Here is a 6087-nt window from a genome sequence, read left to right as displayed (position 1 = left end):
CCTACTTATGATCTCTGTCTGTCAAATAAATAAACAAAATCTTAAAAAAAAAAAAAGTAAACATTTTAAGAAGGTTTTTCTCTAAGTTTGGCAGGGTTTTTTTGGTTGTTTTGTTTTGTTTTTCTTCCTTTAATCTTGTTTAAGTGCTAACATCTTACAAGCTACAGTGTACTTGGGGCTGGATTCACGACTTCCTTGATTCACAGCTTCTCTGTTTTTCGTTAGCATCACATCTTGTTATCTCAGACATCTCTCTCCAACCGTAAACCGTACAACTCCATTCCCAAATGATCTGGATTATTCAGCTCATGTTAATAGGATGGCGTGTATTATTTTAAAAAAAAGGTTACTTGATGGTGTGTGTGTGTGTGAGAGAGAGAGAGAGAGTGTGTGTGTGTGTGTATGGTGTTGGTAATGGGGAAGTTTATAAACCCCTTCAACATTGATGAAATCTACAAACACTCTCCCCGGAAATATGTCATAAGCAGAACACCGTGAAAACTTCCTTGGGCTTCAGAGCTGTCGACCTCCCCACCACTTCTGCCCCATGTAGGAAGTGCCTTCTTCGATCTTATTCTAATCCTTATAAGGCAATTAAATGGGAGTCTCCAGTCTCACAATGGTCCTTGCCTCTCTGCGACCTGCCCCCATCCAGAGCATGGGGTTCCAGAACCCATGACCACCCGGCTCCGCCTCTGTTGCCCGTCGAATGAACCAAGGATGGACAGCTGACTTGAGTTGGGCCAATCCGATTCTCTTCGGGGATTGTCAGGATTGTGGCGGGAAAAGCAAGGTAGCCGCTGAGAGGAGACACAACTGAAGTGTGGCCCCAGGGACTGTGGGGCAGCCACAGTCCACCACACAGATCTGAGAACCAGAGCACGCTGATCTGCAGAAAGAAGTAGAGATGGGGGACGCCTGGATGGCTCAGTTGGTTAAGCGGCTGCCTTTGGCTCAGGTCATGATCCCAGCGTCCTGGGATCGAGTCCCACATCGGGCTCCGTGCTTGGCAGGGAGACTGCTTCTCTCTGTCTCTGCCTGCCACTCTGTCTGCCTGTGCTCACTCTCTCTCTCTCTCTCTCTCTGACAAATAAATAAATAAAATCTTAAAAAAAAAAAAGAAGTGGAGATGGGAGCTGGAGAGGGGTCCCCGGTGTTCCGGGTTTCTATTTCCCCCTCTTCCTAAAGCCCAGCTGCACTGGGGAGAACACCCCATGTCTCTCTGATATAGAACTCTTTTCTCCTTCTTGCACCCAAAGAATCGTAAATAAAATTGAGATATTCTTATGTAGTTGTTTGTTTTTTTTTTTAGAGATTTATTTGAGAGAGCTGGGGGAGAGGCAGAGGGAGAGGGAGAGACGCAAACTCTCCACTGAGTGCAGAGCCCTACACTGGGGCTCCATCCCATCACCCCAGGATCATGATCCAAGCCGAAATCAAGAGTCCGGTGTTCAGCCGGCTAGGGTTTTTTGTTGTTGTTGTTTGTTTTTTACACATTATGTGCCCTCATTGGGAGAATACTGACCTTTTAAAAAGTCTCAAGTGGTAGATACACTATATATAGTTCTAGAGCTGCTGAATTGTTTTTAACGTTTTCTAAAAATGACTTTAATTTTGTATTTTAAAGAATAGCTTTACTGAACCTGTGTGCCCTGCAAACAGCGATTTATGAAATGCCTGCCGCATTCGTAGGCAGGCACGCATTCACGAGCGTGTACACTGTTTTCGTGGCAGGCGAGACATAACAAGAAAAGTGTGTAACAGTCTACTTGGATGGGTGTGGAAAGAAAAATACAAAGCTTTTCAAAGCTTTATCGCCTGCCTGTGGTGAGCTGAAGATTGGGTTCTCTAAAGGGTTAATGGTGTGGGGACCACAGAAGGTTGCCTGAAAGAGATGTGAGGGCTACTGCCCCATAAAGGGGATTACTGGGCAAAAGAATGAAGGGACAAATAAAAACATGACCCACAGAAGAAGTAGCCCAAATAAATTTTTCCCATTTTCCACTGTAGTGCACACCTGTCGTTGTTTATTTGAACAAGGAAGGGCAATTCAGAAATGTTTATGCAAATATATATATATATATATATATATATATATATGGTACACTTTCTTCAAAGGTCTGTCTTTTTTTTTTTTTAGATTTTTTTATTTATTTATTTGACAGATAGAGATCACAAGTAGGGAGAGAGGCAGGCAGAGAGAGAGAGAGAGAGAGAGAGAGAGAGGAGGAAGCAGGCTCCCCGCCAAGCAGAGAGCCCGACGCGGGACTCGATCCCAGGACCCCGAGATCATGCAAAGGTCTGTCTTTTAAAAAAATAAAAATGGCTGGGCGCCTGGGTGGCTCAGTCGTTAAGCATCTGCCTTCGGCTTAGGTCCTGATCCCAGAGTCCTGGGATCGAGCCCCGCATCTGGCTCCTTGCTCTGCGGGAATCCTGCTTCTCCCTCTCCCACTCTCCCTGCTTGTGTTCCCTCGCTGGCTGTGTCTCTCTTTGTCAAATAAATAAATAAACTCTTTAAAAACATTAAAAAATAAATAAATATGTCTTTCATCCTGACAGCTCTGACTTTCCCTCCCTTCTTCTCTGACGTGCTTTCCTTTTTATCAAGTGTTACATTACAAGTTTGCCAGAGTGGCTGAGTTGATGGGGACAGGATAGAATTCCATATACATACCTTAAAGCTCCAAGTCATTCTGCTGGGTTTCAACAAAGAGTCACATCCCAGTTTTGTTCATTGTGTGTCACTTTTATGCATGAACTGAAAAGATACCTCTAAAAACCTGTGACCCCTAACCACTGGGTCTTAACAGACATTTGCTTTACTATTTTTTTTTTAAGATCTTATTTATTTATTTGACTGAGAGAGATCACAAGTAGGCAGAGAGGCAGGCAGAGAGAGAGGAGGAAGCAGGCTCCCCGCAGAGCAGAGAGCCCGATTCAGGGCTCTATCCCAGGACCCTGAGATCATGACCTGAGCTGAAGGCAGAGGCTTTAACCCACTGAGCCACCCAGGTGCCCCTCAATATTGATGTTTAACTCTAGGAGCTCGAAGGAAGATAATCAAGGGAAGTATTTAGCAATAAAATAGACCATGAAACATTAACACTTATTTATATTGAGTTAATAATAAAATAATACTTTCTCACTGCAGACAAACTCAGGAAGCACAGGAATGTCTCGACAAGAAACACAAAAGTGGCCAAATCCTATCCCTAGAGAGAATGACTGCTAATTCTGTGTTGCATTTTCCTGTTTGTCTGCTCCCACCTGGGGATGTTGCAGACACGTTTATGTTTCTGCAAAGTTGTGATCAATTCCCACACAGCATTGTATCTGTTCTGTCTTTGGTGTTTCATCTGCCCTTCCCTCATGTCACTAAGGATTTTTTAAAAACAAGATTTTTTTAAAATAGCTTCATCATGTCCTACCATATGGCTGTACCGCGATTATGTAATCTTTCCCCCCCGAATAGATCTGTCCAGAAAATGTAAGTAGTCTTGCATGTGCTAGAGGAAGATGGATGGATGATTGAAGGCAGTCCTGTTCCAAGGAAGCGTAGGCTCTCCGGGCACAGACTGCACACGGAACGTCATTCTACAGTGTCCTAAGCCTGCGTTAGGGGTGCGTGCGGGGAATGGCCACTCCTACCAGGAGCGAGGGTGACACCGCTCAGCCAGAGCAGGTGGGAAGAGAAGAGAAGATGGAGGACGGCACTCTGCGACACCTTTTTAAAATTGAGAAACATTAAAATGTCCAGGTTCCCGTTACCCACTGTACATCCCGGCTCATTTTCCTGCAGGCACTTCCAGGCATCTGAGCTTGGATCGCCATTCCCACCTCCGCCAAATCTCTCGCCCCTGGGAAAGCACACACGGGGCATGAGTGACCAAATCAGATAGCTGGTCAGAGTGGGTGCTGGAAGACAAGACAGCCTGGGGGAGAGCAAAGCCGGAGGCATCCCCACAGCCCAGGGCAAGGTCCACGGAATCACAGGCTGGCCCGAAACTCAAACCTGACCAGCGCGAGAGGGATTCAGGTTGGCAAAGGTCTCGCTCTCGGGGGCACGTAAGCCCGTGCGAAAGCTTCTGCTGAGGAGCAAAGAGCTCCTCCTTTAGAAGATTGTGTGCATCTCCTCCCTGATCGAGATGCTTCTTTTCTATGGGCTTTCTCTCCTTCCTTTCTTTCCAGTCACTGTCAGGTACAGACTGGGATGTAACGGCGTCATTGGAATCATTCCAGGATTCCTTCGAAACTGCACGTGAGTGGCATATCTTGCCACACTTGCAAAGCCAGGAGTCCACGCACCTGAGCACTGACCCCCTCCTCCAATTCGTCAGCCTCACCTCTGCTGCAACCACTCTGAGCTATGTCCCCGTTTCCCCTCCCCTGCCAAGTGCTACTTTTGCGCACAGGTCAGCCCCTGACTGCAAGTTCTGTTTTTCAGATCTTTTTGCCCCATACCCCTCAGCGCTTGTTCTAGGTAGAAGCAGGAAGGCACGGGTGGGCTCTTCCAGAACCTTCTAAGTGAGGCGTATTGGAGGGAAGCATGGGGGAATTCCACAGAGATCCAGCCATGAGGGAGGAAAGATTCATCATAGGAAACTCCAAATGTTAGAGTCAGACTCAGGGCATTGCTTTTGTTAATCAGCGTGTGTATGTGTGTTTGAGGATTAGACTCAATAAGGTATTTGAAAAACCTATCAGCATTGACTCTAGAGATAAGCAAAATGTTTCGCACCGTTCTTCCTGGATAAATGCTACTTTAAAATAAAAAAGAATTTATTTGAGAGAGACAGAGGGCATGAGAGAGAACAAGCACAAGCAGGGAGGAGGGGCAGAGGGAGAGGGAGAAGGGGGCTCCCCACTGAGCAGGGAGCCAGATGCAGGACTCAATCCCATGATCCTGGGATCATGACCGAGCCAAAGGCAGATGCTTAACCCAATGAGCCACCCAGTCGCCCCTAAATGCTACTTTTTAAACAATGTTTCCTATAATACTAGAGAATCTTGAACGAGAAGGTACAACATCTAGGTTGAATACCCGTAATTTGTACCCTTTAAGCATTCATCCGATCATCCTTCCATAGAACATTTGTTGGGCTTCTCCCGTGTCTTAGGTGTATGCTAGGCACTGGGGATAAAGTGTCTCACAACAGATGTGGTTCTTGCTCTCCTGGAACTTTATGTTTTCCAGAGATAAGAGCAAAAATAAAGAGGGGATGGGGGCGCCTGGGTGGCTCAGTGGGGTAAAGCCTCTACCTTCGGCTCAGGTCATGATCCCAGGGTCCTGGGATCGAGCCCTGCATGGGGCTCTCTGCTCAGCAGGGAGCCTGCTTTCTCCTCTCTCTCTCTGCCTGCCTCTCTGCCCACTTGTGATCTCTGTCAAATAAATAAAATCTTTAAAGAAAAAAAAAAAAGAAAGAGGGGATGAAGATAAAGAGGAATTTTGGGGTTGTAAAAAAAGGGAAATTGGACTCTATGTTTTGGTAAAGCAGAAAGACAGGTGGGGAGGGAGGGACTGGTTGGGTTAGGTGGATAGTTTGTATTTCTTTCCATGGAGAGGCAGCAAACTATATAGAAAATGGCATCTAAGGGTGCCCGGCTGGAACGTGGAGATCCTCAACTGTGGGACTCAAACATCCACGTTTTTCGTTTGGAAGCTCTGTGTAATTGAGAAAACCGGAACTCCCGGTCAAATGCCCCCAACAGATGTCCACACTGAAGGTGAGCGTCAGGGTCTTGACAGTACGTCGTTGGGAGGGATGGTCTGGTGCATGCCGCAGTGATTTCCAGGATGGTCTGCGTGCATGCCGCAGTGATTTCCAGAACCACTGTGCTGTCTAACCACCACGTGGTAGAGCGATTACTGCTAACATTCTTTTTTAAAAAATATTTTATTTATTTTATTTGACAGAAAGAGAGGTCACAAGTAGGCAGAGAGGCAAGCAGAGAGAGAGGGAGAAACAGGCTCCCCACTGAGCAGAGAGCCCGATGCGGGGCTCGATCCCAGGACCCTGAGATCGTGACCTGAGCCAAAGGCAGAGGCTTAAACCACTGAGCCACCCAGGCGCCCCTACCGCTAACATT

At 46.6% G+C, this 6087-nt stretch overlaps 1 protein-coding gene across 1 annotated transcript in view; it reads right to left on the bottom strand.

The window, feature by feature from the left end:
- Positions 1-6087, bottom strand: part of KDM1B (lysine demethylase 1B) — a 97470-nt gene that overhangs the window by 87404 nt on the left and 3979 nt on the right. The window lies entirely within an intron of this gene.

This window comes from Meles meles, chromosome 5 (assembly GCF_922984935.1).
Source record: "Meles meles chromosome 5, mMelMel3.1 paternal haplotype, whole genome shotgun sequence".
Taxonomy (NCBI): domain Eukaryota; kingdom Metazoa; phylum Chordata; class Mammalia; order Carnivora; family Mustelidae; genus Meles; species Meles meles.
Note: the sequence above shows the minus strand (reverse complement) of the source record. Positions and strands in the feature narration are given on the sequence as shown.